General features: G+C 37.2%; 2 long non-coding RNA genes and 1 other non-coding gene across 3 annotated transcripts; 1 reads left to right on the forward strand and 2 right to left on the reverse strand.

Moving 5' to 3' along the window:
* Positions 1-2,268: 2,268 nt before the first annotated feature.
* On the reverse strand, positions 2,269-4,412 carry LOC103129808 (uncharacterized). Its single transcript, XR_475120.2, has 3 exons — positions 4,335-4,412; positions 2,975-3,121; positions 2,269-2,568 (listed from the first exon to the last, which is right to left on the reverse strand). It is a non-coding gene; the product is annotated as an uncharacterized LOC103129808 (long non-coding RNA).
* On the forward strand, positions 4,361-6,120 carry LOC103129809 (uncharacterized). The gene is made up of 3 exons (XR_475121.2): positions 4,361-4,500; positions 4,789-4,902; positions 5,834-6,120. It is a non-coding gene; the product is annotated as an uncharacterized LOC103129809 (long non-coding RNA).
* A 7,157-nt stretch (positions 6,121-13,277) lies between these two features.
* trnav-aac (transfer RNA valine (anticodon AAC)) lies at positions 13,278-13,350 on the reverse strand. Its single transcript has one exon. It is a non-coding gene; the product is annotated as a tRNA-Val (tRNA).
* Between the last annotated feature and the right edge of the window lie 363 nt (positions 13,351-13,713).

Below are 13,713 nucleotides of genomic sequence, written 5' to 3' on the forward strand. Positions count from 1 at the left end.
AACCACAGCTGGGATGTTGATGTTGGAGACAGTTCATACTGGAAACTTGGTGTGTTGGAAGAGTCTGTAAGGAGGAAGGGAGCCATAAAGTCTGGATTGTTGGTTGTAGAGTTTAATTTCTTGGGATACTCAGCATCTTGTCCATCAGCTCCTCCCACTCGTCTCTCGATCCAGAATAAAGTCCAGAGGATCAGAGTGAATCTGGACTGGGACAGAGGAAAGCTGTCCTTCTCTGACCTGGATACTAACACACACATACACACCTTCACACACACCTTCACACAGAAGATGGTTCCATTCTTCTTCACTTTTGATGAACCAATAAAAATTCAACCGATGAAGATCTCAGTGATGAAGAACAAATAAATCATTTTTGGATCTGATCATCATTTAAAGTCAGGAAACTGGAGATGATCCGATCATCTGTGTTCTTCATATCTTTCTATGTTTTCTACTTTAGACAAAAATCAAATTTTGTAAAAACAAGGATTTATTATCTATGAAAGTTTTTGACTTCAGCATCTGGACAGATAAAAATAATGAGTTTTCTTTTGTTTTAAGCTTTATTGTTTGTACAAATGAGCGGTTTCTGATCCAAACTTGAAGTTATTTTTTGTTTTATTTCATTTTGTGAGAATTTCATGTAACAAATATATTATGGGAACAAATGATTATTGTTCATGTTTTTAACCTGAAACAGCAAAATAAAAAAATTTAAAAGAGGAAAAGTTGTGAAGTTACTTGGGATTAATGGTTTCAAAGCATCCATCCATCCATCCATCCATCCATCCATCCATCCATCCATCCATCATCTTTTCCAGGGTTCGTATTTAAAATCTGCCATAAATTCATGGTAAACTTGAGTTTTTATTCACTCAGGTTTGTTTTCAGACATTTGGCCCAACAGTTGATATAAATCAGAATTTCAGTTCAGAGAGAAAAAAAAAATGTTTGAATAAATCATCATCTAGTTGCTTAATCTGAGCCCAGTTTGGATTAAAAATAAGATTAATTCTTAAATGAAACCAAGTCAAACTATGCAGCAAATCTTGGGTTAAATCTCGTTATTAAAGCTTCAACTAAATGAAGTAAAATGAGTTGAACCACCTGGATCTGAACTCATGTAGTAAAGTTGATTGTTGTATCGAAGGAGATGCTTCAGGGTTACTAATTTAATCCAAAGTGAAATCCAGGCCATAAACTTTAATATTTATAAATGCTGAGGTCTGGTTTCAGAATGATCACAATGTCAAAATCTGTACATGGTGAGAGAATTACTCCTGGATATGGACAGCTTCAGGTTTCATTACTTTAAAAAAAACTTCCCATTTGGGATTTCAAACTTTTGTCCTTTAAATGTATTATTTCTATAGATCTATAACACAAGCTGTTCATTTCAACAGGGGAACCAGAAATGTTCAGAAGACCAAGACGATGCTTCAGATTCAGTGGAAATCTGGATTCAAACTTCAAAATTATCACTTTATTATGCAGCGTTACATTACTAAAACACCAATATGGAACTAAAATGGGGCCATAAAGTTTGTTTTGTAGTTTTGAACTATTCTTCACTTTCTAAATATTTTTTAGTCTTAAAATTATTTCTGTAATGTTTTTTTATTACAAAATTATTTTTCAGGCTTAAAATGATTACCTCAGTTTTAAACTGACCTTTCTGTTTAATTATTTCAGTTTCAAAATTATTTTTAAATTTTAAAAACGTATTTGTTTCAAAATAATTTTTCAGTTTCAATTCTTTTTTTCAGTTTTAAAATTAAATTTCACTTTAAATTTTTTTTTCCATTTCAAAATAATCTTTCAGTTTAATTTTTTATTTCAAAATTCTTTTCCAGCTTGAATCAAAAAATAATGCAGAAGGTTTAAAATTAATTTTCATTTTCAAAACCGTTTTTTTAATGATCTTTATTTTTTTCAGTTTTAAAATTATTTTACAGTTTCAATTTCTTTTCAGTATTGTTTCTTTAGTCTGTGACAGACTCTCGACCTGTCCAGGTGACTCCGCCTCTCGCCTGGAACGTTAGCTGGAGAGGCACCAGCACCTCCTGACCCCATTAAGGGACAAGGGTGTAGGACAATGGATGGATGGGATGTTTCTTTAGCAAGCTTTTTGGCACCAATTTAGCTCCATAGCTGTGTAAAACTGGTAGAAAAACATACCAAACGTCCTGAAGATACTGGAAACTATTGGTCTCATTTCCGAGGAGCAAAATCTAAACATGAAATGTGATTGCACCACATAACTTGGACTCTTATGCAAAGCAGTTTGTATTTTCCATCAAATTTACATTCATGAATTTCTTTAAAACCCAAAACGACACACTGACATGGGTTTTGTAGTTGTAATGTCATAAAGTGTTACAAGTTTAACAAGCGTGAATGATTTTGCTTCTCACAGAAAACAGAAACGTTGAGCCAGGAACACTTTGGGAAAATAAATAAAAAGCTCTTTGGTTTTCCTCCAGGCTCTGATTCCCAGATAAACTCCTTCATGTTTGTGTGTTTTTGACACAAATCCCGCCCAGATTTGAACTTAAGCAGGGAAACGATCTGTAGAAAAATAAAACAGGTTTAGTTAAAGAAATAGCTTAAAAATCAATGAGAACTAAAATCTGTGAAAATCAACCCCACTAAGGTCAAAGGTGAAAAGTTCAGACGATAGCAGGACGTCATTCTGACCCCAAGAGACGAAACTCTAGTTCGAACATGTTCATGATGGGTTTTTGTAACTTTCTCACCTTTCAGAGGTTCAAACTTTCCTCCATTATGATATTTTTTATTCCTACCAACAGGAACATTATGAGTGTTGAGAACCGACGTGTAAAAACACCAATCAGACGCTAATCTGTAATTTCCTAAGGAACCTTAATGTTCATTTCTCTGGTAAGGTTGGAGAACGAGTAATGTTTCATTTGGAAGTAAATTAAATCTCGCCGCGTATATCAATACAAAGTACCTTCATATTTTCCAATTCCAACGTCCGCCGCCTCCGTCTCTCCCATTCGCTGTAATCACATTCTGGGTTTTGTTGTCCTCATCACTGCGGCGGCGATGATGATGATTGCTGAGCGATCACCGCCGCCATGATCATCAACGCTTACACCTGATTGGATTTTAAACTCATTAGCTGTCATCTTTAGCAGGTTGTGATAAGGATCCTCGATCTGCTCAGATTCATTCCTACTTGATACAGATTTGTTTTTATTTCCTCTTCTGACCAGAAGGTATTTTGTTTGTTTGTTTGTTTGTTTTAATCATTAGGAAGTGAAGGAGAAGGAACTTTATTCTTTACATTTTGACTTCAGCACCTCTTGTCACTTTAAATCCCAAAAAAAATGTTGCTTATTTGGATGTGCAGTTATGTAACTACACATCTTAGAAAAGCAGAAGTGGAGTCTCCTGCACAACCAACAAGAAAGCAGCAAGTAGTTTCATGATAGTAAGTCAACAACAAACACTTGTCTTTTCTAGTAGCTATTGTGAAGCAACAAAACCAGTGGACCAAATGCACTGGAGCTCAGCTTGTGTTGCTAGGTAACAGTCGGAACTCTGCTGGGGTTGCTAGGTAACAGAAGATTTTTGTAGCCCTCTCTATTTTCCAGACACTAAGAAACATAAACTTACTGCCAAAAACTTTGGTACTGATCCAAAAGCAGGAAGTGGACTACAGCGCCAGGGATTCTGGGTAAATACAACCAAAACAAACATGCTAGTCTAGTGCTAGCAGGAGAGTTAGCTAGTGGTCTTTAGCCAAAGACAAAAGAGAAATCCTGCAATCGCCACTGCATTTTTGTTTACATTTTGTGAAAAAGGAAGTTGCGCTCAGTGTCTTCAGAAGTTTTCATGTTGTTTTCTTCTGTAGTTCTTAGTGCAGCGCCCCCAAAAGGCGAGAAAGGGAACAGGTTTTTCAAAGGGCTTGGATTGTTTGACTCAATCCAGTGTGAAAGTGAACCACAACAGCCGAAAAAGAACAAATGTTGCAACTTTGGTCTCCGATTGAACCGAATCCGCCAGACTAATTGATTTTGAATAATAACTGGAACATCATTAGTTTTAGAATAAAACAGAATATACTTATATTATTTGTTATTTGTTCACAAGCTGGTTCAAAAGTGGTAAATATAAAAAAAAGTTGGAAAAGTAAAAAGCTGAGCAGGAGTAACAGCATCAGGCTGCTGCATATGTGCACTTACAAGGTATTTGGTATTCCAACTTTTCACTACTTTTCCTTTATGAATGTTTTATAAACATATTTTATTTTATTGTGAAATGTCTTTCATCATTTTTATTTTGACTAGCCTTAAGTGAAAACATACCTTTCCATCAGCTGACTCCGTTGATCCCCTGTAACGATCAACCGCCGGCTCGGCCCGGGCCGCCATCTTGTTTTCAAACATGCTTCGAGTTAGTTCCCGGCAGGGAGAGGAGACACATACCGGCGAGGAAATACGATGAGAGCAGGAAAAGGGAGACATTTATGAGGTAAAGAACATCAGAGCGGGCTTGCTTGAGCTCTCGTTAACATCAAAACAAAAGCGAAGGCTGAGTATTTGATGTGGCGTCACGCAGAGCGGACCAGATTGAGTTCAAATGGATATTAACGGTGCAGGAGGCGGCCGGTCACCGTGGGGAAACGGAGTTCGTGACGTTCCCACTGCACTCTGCCGCTTCACCAGCAGAAAAAAACCAATAACAGCCACAAATCTTCAGGTTTAATGAAGGTTGAACTGTTTATTTACTCCTTTATTGCTTCTGTGTATTGAATTGGAGGAAAGAGACGGAATACCATCTGCAGCCCCGTTCCTGTTGGCCTGCTGCTGCCTGAGTTTCCCACCAACACAATTACTGAAGCCACTGCAAGGCTTGATGCTCGGTTCTATGATGGTGAGTTACGGCCATTTTAAATAGATAGAAAGGATTCAATTTCCACCAAAAAATGAGAAATTTTGAGATCAATAACAAAAGAACATTTCAGAAAAAAAACTGAAAATTTCGGTTTCAAAAGTCAGAAATTTGCTTGAAAACAAAACAAGAAATTGTGAGATTAATCTCAGAAATTTTCTTGAAAAAAAACATGGAAACTTCTGAGTTTCAAAATTCTAAAATTTGCTAGAAAAAGCTCTGAACTCTGAGGTTAACCTCCAAAATTTTCTAGAAAAAACATGGCTATTTCTGAGTATGAGATGTCAGAAATTTGCTAGAAAAAAAAGAATCAGGAATTCTGAGAGGAATCTCAAAATTCCTAGAAAAAAACTTAAACGTTTCAAAGTTTAAAAAGTCAGAAAATTTCTAGAAAAACCAAGGGAGTAGACAACATTTTGCAAGAAAAATCTCAGAAATTTAGAGAATAATGTCTGAAAAATTCTAGGGAAAAGATTTGAAAATTTCTGAATTTCAAAAGTTGAATTTAAAAAAATTTCTAAGTTTCAAAACAGGAAAAAAAAAATCCACTTTGTCTAGAAATTTATTTTTAAAAATTCTTGAAATATGTTCAAGAAAAAAAGTCTGGAACTTTTTCTCAAAAATTTCTTGAGTTTTTTTCTCACAAATATTTTACTCTTGAAGTTCAAAACGAACGGAGCCCGTCTGGTGACATATGAGAAAAAAAACAAAAAACATCCCTATAGTTTAATATCTTGTGGGAAACACGTAATAACAACAAATTTTGAGATTAATCTCCAAAATTTTCTAGATAAACTTGAAAATGTCTTAAAAGAAAAAGATTTTCAACTTTGAACCTCAGATGGGATTTTTTTGGGGGTGAAATGATCGGATTTGGTTGTTATTTGAGTTCTCTTTGAATATTTCCCAACAGGTTTTGCTCGGATGCAGCTTCAGATCCTGTTTGATCTGCGTTTCGGTTTGTGGGCGGTGAAAACCCGGCTGAGCCGTCAAACGGACAAATCTGAGGCCCAGTAAAGTCAAAAATGCAGCTGCAGCCGCCCACTCCCCCATTGTTGCTTTCTAATTGTTCAGATTCAGAACAATGGGGCTGGAGGTGGAAGCTAACTGCTTGTTAATCATCGTAAAACTGTTTGAAACCCACACAACGCAGGAAAACCTCCCCACTGTCTCCTCAGATTAAACAATCTGTCAAAATTACTCTGGATTTCGGCTTTTATTTCATTAGGAAATCTGCATATTTTCAAAGAATGCTCGTCAGAGTGCAGGGGTGTCCAAAGTGTGGTGCAGGGGCCATTTGTGGGCCTTAGACTGGTGTTGGTTGTCACCGCTGTCAAAGTGAGATGACTTTTTGATCCTCATTAAAAATGAAACATTTGGTCACAAAGCCACATGTCACTGAGCAGATTGTAGAAAAATCTCTTTAAATAATTGGTTCTCAAATATGGACCAACCCGACCCTCGTGTATCAGTTAATTAGGACCTGAAATTTGACGCGTTCATTTCAACTGGATTATTACGTAATATTTAATATAATAAAAATGTTAACACACTTAATTACTTTTTTTTTTTACAAATAAAATTCCAAAAAATGTTTTCAACTTTAGGTTGTTTTTTTTTTCAGTTTAAAAATACATTTTCAGTTTCTTTTTTATTTTTTCAATTTCAAAATTATTTTTGTTTCAATTTTATTTTTCATTTTAAAAATTGTTTCCCAGTTTCAAGTATTTATTTTAGTTTATGACTGTTTTTACAATAATTTTTCAATTTCAAATCTTTTTTCAAATTCAGAATTGTTTTTCAGTTTCCCTTTTCTTTTGATTTAAAAAAATTATTTTCCTGGTTGAAGTATGATTTTTTTGATTTCAAACATTTATTCTGTTCAGAATTATTTTTAGTTTCAAATATTTTTTAAGTTTCAGAATATTTCTTTTAGTTTCAGATCTTTATTTTCAGATCTCACATTTTTCATCAGTTTCAAATATATATAAATTATTTTTTATTTCTAAGTTATTTTTCAGTTTCACTATCGTTTTTTGAGTTTTAAATCCTTTTTTGTCGCAAAATTATTTCTCCAGTTTCAATATATATAATTTTAGACCAAACTTTTTGGCCCCAGTTTAGCTCCATAGAACATCTTAGCACTGAAACATTGCTGCAGCCCAGTGAGATGAGTTACATTCTGTAGCTTCGTCTCCACGGCGATCAGCCATGTTTCCACACAGCAACACGTCTGCCGGTTTATTACTGACGTTGCGTTGCTCCGTTGACGTCTCCTGTAAACGTTTCCGTCATGCTTACGTTAAAGCGTAAAGTTTCTGACTGACACGTTCAGATCCGACATGTTGGAGGCAGAAATATGTCATTTGGCCCCGTGACCCCGCCGTGACCCCTCACCGCTTCATCGTTTTCCCACCGACATAACGCCACAGCGCCGACGGCCTTTTGGGTCCGACCCGCCGCCACCTTTTTAATCTAAACTCAGCATAAGGTCAGAGGTCAAACTCTTTTCATAGATGTGTTCCTACTTGATCCTTTCAAAATAAACCTCGCCCCCTACTGCTGTAGGACTAAAAGAGAGGCTTGTTCTCACGTAGAAACGAAGTGTTGGAGCTCAGACTTTGTTTAAACCACAGGCGCAGTGTGTTTATGGGTCGGTTAAAAGGTTCCTGTCCGACTGACGGGTCTGTCAAATAAACAGCAGGACAAGTGGTGCCGCTTGTTTCTTCTTCCCCATAAAAGTCAAACATGTCCCCATCATATTCTGTGCTACCAGCATGGGTCACTGTTAGTCTAACACGTTTAACCTTTATCTTAATTGTTGCTCTCTGAACATATTTCCTGGAAGAAAAGGAGCTCAAAGCTCCTATAAAAAGTTTTCACCCCCTTTGGATGTTTTACTGCGTTTAAAATCAATCATAAACTACAAAAATTTGGCTTTTCAGACAAGAAAATAGAAAAGTAGACCATATGATTCAAAGTAAAACTTTTTTTTAAAAAAAAATAATGGCAATAAAATAAAAAATAGTTAACATAAAATAAGGGACTGCATAAATATTTTTAGGAAATCAAAAATTAGGCAAAAAGAAGGGAAAAATTCCCACACTCATGCTTCCATTTGAGTCTAAATTGCTCCTAAAATCAACTTCAACACTTAAAAAACACTGTTTTTGGCAATAAGGTCAAGTTTTCAGTGTCTGAAAAATGACCCATTTCAAAAACTTTCCAATTATTAATTTGCAGTTGATAGCGCTGCGCTGTTACCTAGCAACGCCAGCAGAGTTCCGCCCGTTACCTAGCAACCTAAATGGAGCTCCAGATCATTTGGCCAAAATGTGTATTTTTAGAGAGGTTAGCTACAGTTTAAAGAAGTGAATATTTATGTACAACGGAGGGGTCGGACTAAGAAATAAAAAATATTACAAGAATTGAGTCATAATGTTACAAAAATAAAGCTGCACAAGAATGAAGTCGTAGTATTACAATATTCTCAAAATATGACTGTAATCTCATACTATTCCAAGTTTACTTTTGTAATTTTTTACTTTATTCTTGTAGTATTAAGATTTTATTCTCATAATTTTACTTTTTTAAAATAATTTTTCTTAGTATTCTGTCATACTTATGCAATCACTTTGTTAAATATTTTTTCTCATTGTCATTATTTTGTAGAAATCAGTTTTCACTTTGGTATTAAAGTTTGGTTTTATTTTTTTGTAAATTTTTGCTCATAATTAACTTGTAGAAGCAATAAAAATATACTTTTTATAAGCTCTGTAAATTATAAAGTGCTATGGGGAAAAATAGTTTTTTTAAGAAAAATCAACGTGTAAAATGTTGATTTTCTTGTTTTGAACGAGAGAATAAAATAATATTGCAGCTAATTCACTTATTGTGTTTTAATTTCATATCAGAGTTTATGTTGGGTATAAACAAGGAAGAGCTTCCATCAGAAAAACCAATTTAAATGTTGGAAATAAATAAATAAAAAGCAGGTTGGTGAGATGCAGCTATCGGAGATCTAAGACAGCAAATGATGCCATCTTCCTCTGAGATGTTTGTTTTAATGCAACACAAAGGTCAACGCTGCTTCTTGGAAAGCTCTCTGCTTCGGCTAACGAGCCGTAATCACGCGTTGTGATTGTGTGATTGCTGGCGATGTTGATGTTGCTGCTGCTGCCACCTTCCTCTCTGCTCTCCTTCCACAGCGGCTCTATATATAGAGGCAGCAGTCGGAGGTAATGGGATGATGAATGGACGCAGCCAGGCCTAATTTCATGGGGCAGGAAATCACCAGAGGAACAAAAAAAGCTAAACTTTAGAGGCTGTAATTATTATCCCTGGGGACAAATCGGTCCCAAACTACGCCGCAGGAAATACGACTCGTGATAAAGTAACGTGTTGTACATGCTAAGGCTTGTGGGTATTCATGCGCTTTGACCTGAGGGATGTTTTCCATTCGTGTGATTTCATCCCATTCGTCTTCTAAAAGGGCCGCGGACTTTTGGCCGCTAACAGCTGTTTGCTTTATTACAGCTGCAGGGATTTATCCCATAATGTTTTATGTTAATAACAATGTTGAATGATTTACTGCAGCGCAGAGAAAGCCGCTCCATAAATTTATCGGCTCGCTTAGTAAAATATTTTCATTTCAGAGTCTGAGTTCAGAAGAGAATAAGAGCTGGTTGATGGTTTTGGCTCTGCAGGAGAAGTCTGAAGTTTAATGTGTTTTCACACCTGATAGTTTGGCAGATTTGATTCAATTTGGGATCAAAGTTGCAACATTTGTTACATTTGTAGCTGCTGCGGTTCGCTTTCACGCTGCAGTGTAAGCTGATCCAAACTAAATAAAAATCCTGTTCCCCTCCTCGCCTGTAGGGGCGCTGCACCAAGCAAAAATGGAGTAGTGTCAGATTTTAGCAGCTTTCAGATTTCTCATGAAAGCGAACAGTGTCAGTGCGACCCAACCGGACCGCACAGAGTAAAAAGGACATGACATCTAAATGACTAAATATTTAGCTAGCTTCAAATATTTAGTTTGACGCTAGCTAACTACAGCTAACTATTTAATTTGGAGCTAAATATTTATTTTGATAATTAACTAAATATTTAGCTCAGTGCTGGCTTGAAATATCTAGTTTGAAGCTAAATACAATATACTTATCTAAATGTTGGAGCTAAGTATGTAGTTTGCTAACTGAATATGCAGCTGTCAGCTAAATATGTATCTTATAGCTACATAGCTATATAGTTTGTATCTAAATATTCTTCATGTTGAAATGGTCATTTATAATTAAATGAACAACATGGTGAAAATATGTCCTCTTTGATAAATGAACCCCATTTTTTCCTTTTTAGAAATAAATAACTCAAATTATTACTGATATATTTTGATTGTGCAGCACTCATAGTTTATTTTTCTCAGTTTTACACCATAAACATCTAAATTACTGAACCTGATTCCTGCATGATGCTCATGCGGTGCCCGTTTTCACCAGCAGAGGGCGTAGTTGTGGCTTTTATCCCAGTTTTCAGCCTCATCTTTGCCTTCCTCCGGTCCAGGAATACCTTCCTTCTCCCGAACAGGTCTGGGAATGCTGCTTGGCTCCTGGAGTAAATATGAAAATAAAGCTAGATGCAGGAAAGCCCTAATTAGTCCGTCACTCCAAACTAACACTTCAGCCCGCTCCAGATCCCGGCCCGGCCCGCAGCATTTTCCCCCGCTGTCAGAGCTGGTCATGAGTGTCAGATTTAATCTGGTGCAGGGGTCGAGCGGGGCCCAGGGTGCTGGGAGAAACCCATCATTTTCATTTTGTTTGTGTGTGTGTGTGTGTGTGTGTATGTGTGTGTGTGTGTGTGTGTGTGTGTGTGTGTGATGGATACAAGAGATAGAGGAAAAGATCGGGCCTCTGAGAAGGAAACAGCCTGACAAATTCAATAAAACACATCTGAGCAGCGCCTGCTGAACGTTCTGCTCCGCTTTGCCTCTCAGAATAAATATGAGTCGGTCTGAACGCAGGGCATTACTGTTGGGTGTAATTGTCTCATTTTTTTCTGAACCGGCGGTTTTCCTCCGTTGTTTGGCGGAGTGAATCCAATTACAGGTGTCGCCATCGCTCATGGTGGCGGGCGGACCGGATGATGCGGCGATCTGGACGATTGATCGGCTGTTTGCGGCGGTGATCGCATTGATTAGCCATGAAATGTGCCAGGCAGGAGCTTACATCGCTCAAATACCAATGAGAGGGGAGGGTCAGCTGGGGAGGGAGGAGGAAGAGGCGAGGGGAGGGAGAAGAGGTCAAAGATGGCCGCCTTTCCTGTTGGGAGAGGAAGAGAAGGGAAATATTTTATATGAAAACAACAAATAAGTAGATTCATGCTGACTTTACGAACATCCATCCATCCATCCATCCATCCATCCATCCATCCATCCATCCATCCATCCATCCATCCATCCATCCATCATTGTCCTGTTGTGTTTTTTAGAAGGTGAATCTTTGACTAGGTCAGCTAGAAATCTTTGGGTTGTTTGCGTCTCTAAATGTGTCTCAGCTGGACCAACGTGACTCAGAGGAGGGTGAGTTTTGCTCGGCGTGTTTCTCATTTCCCAACAGCGGCTCCTTTATGACCCGCGTGCCATCAGCGGGGCTCGTTTTAGTCATAATTACTTATTATTGTACAGGACAGAATGCAGTAATTGGAGCCCAGTTTGAGGTTTTCCTCACATTCCTGCTGAATCCTGTCATGTTCCAGTGTTTTCCTTGCTAACAAGGTTCCAACCGAGCCTTCACTCTGCACTGCAGGAGTCCATATTACCTTATAAAAGGACCTACACATGGAGTTGGACAGTTTTTTGGTTTAGTCCCATACTGATATGTACGGGAGAGGATTAGGGCCACTAGAAAAAAATGTCTCTGCTCCTAATGAGGGAAGTTCGTGTCGATTGTTTTTAAACTGAATTCTGACTTTAATCTCAGAAGTTTCGAAATTTAAAATTCAGGTATATAAATTCAGAAACAGTTTTTTGAATATTTTGAATATAATTAAGACACATCTGAGAATGAAAAAAAAGTAAAAAATTGGAGAAAAAAGTACAAAAAAAAAATCTGAAATCTGAGACAAAAGGTCAGAATATTGAGGAAAAAATTTAGAATTCTGATTAAATTCCAATCTGAGACAAAAAAGAATCTGGATTCTGCGAAAAAAAAAATCAAAATATAAATTTGGGAAAAGTCTCAAATACAAGAAAAAAAAAGTTGGAAATCTGAGAAAAAAGTCGGAAATCAGAGAGAAGTTGGAATTCTGAAAAGATTCCAATCTGAGAAACAGAGAAATCTGTGAAAAAAATAAAAATCTCAGAAGAAAATAAGATCTCTGAAAAAAACTTGTAAATCAAAGTTATTAGTCAGAATTTAATAATTTTTTGATGGTTTTAATCCTAATCTGTGGGTTCACCTTTGAGCTGGATTACAAGAAGCTTTCTGAACCTAACCCATTCAGTTCAGTTCAGTTCGGTGCAAACAGTGTTTATTACAACCGGGACGAGGTGCGGATGAATCTTTTTTCAGACTCTAAGTGGGATTAATTCCCGCCTCCGGAGCGGCTGGACTTCCCAGGTGTTGCTGTGGAAATACCATCTGCTTCATTAACTGGGAGTTATTCCAGCGGCCCGGTCTCCGCTCCACATCCAGTTTCATAAATAAGACACGGCGCTCCGCCGCAGACGGGCTTTATGGCCCAACATCGATTAGCAACAGTTCAAGGTGGGCAGAACGTTACAGGTGCAGCAGATGAAACCTTTGAATAAAAATATGAAAGGAAAATAAATTGAAGCTTTTGCTATTATCCAGAAAATTTTATTTTAATTAATTTTAAATCCACAAGGGCTTTTCTGTCCTGCCTGGAAATGAGGATTTTTGGACATAAAACACGAGACAAAGGACATAAAATGATCTTTAAGGAGCAAATAATTAAAAAGTTAATGATGTTTAGAGGAAAAAAGGAGTCAGTTTCAAGTTTGTAAAGCGCTAATGAAGACGGGATAACCTGGATGTTCAGCAGGAGAAAAGGTAAGGCCAGGTCAACGGCATCAGGGTGGGAATTATGTCAAGAATCAGACTGAGAATACTGGTTCATCCGGGTAGGGAGATTTACCAGAATATTCCAGATTAACTGTCGAGATTCAGGAAGCAAGACGAAGAAACAAAACCTTGAAATATTTTCAAGGAGATTCAGGATGAGGAAAAAAATCATTTAGAGGAGGACAGATAAAACATGAAGGTCAGACTGGAGGTCAATGGATGGATGGACTCTTGTTGTATCACAAACACCCTGTGAAAAGCACAACGTACAAAAGCTGTTTCTGTCTGGTTTCGAACCAGAGACCGTTTGCGTGTTAAGCAAATGTGATAACCACTACACTACAGAAACTGAACTTCTCTGCTTTGTTTCAGTTTGAGGTTCCAAATCTGAAGATGTCAGATGCAACGCATCAAGTTTCCACAGAGGTTTGCACTCAGATGCCTGGATTCAGAGGACACACCGCTACACCATAGAATCCTTGCTGACCTTTAACTTTGCATAACCTCGCATATGGCCGGGCAGCTCAGCTAGTCACAGCGTGCTGTTCGTAATGCCAAGGTTGTGGGTTCAATCCACACTTGAAAATGAGAAAGGGTGGTAAATGATAAAAACACTTCAAAATTAAAAAGGTTGTAAAATAAAATTAATACTTCAAAATAAAAAAAACTGTTTTAAAGTTAAATCAACATTTCAAAAATAAAAGAAAGCTGG

This window comes from Poecilia formosa, unplaced genomic scaffold, assembly GCF_000485575.1.
Source record: "Poecilia formosa unplaced genomic scaffold, Poecilia_formosa-5.1.2 Scaffold579, whole genome shotgun sequence".
Classification (NCBI taxonomy): Eukaryota; Metazoa; Chordata; class Actinopteri; order Cyprinodontiformes; family Poeciliidae; genus Poecilia; species Poecilia formosa.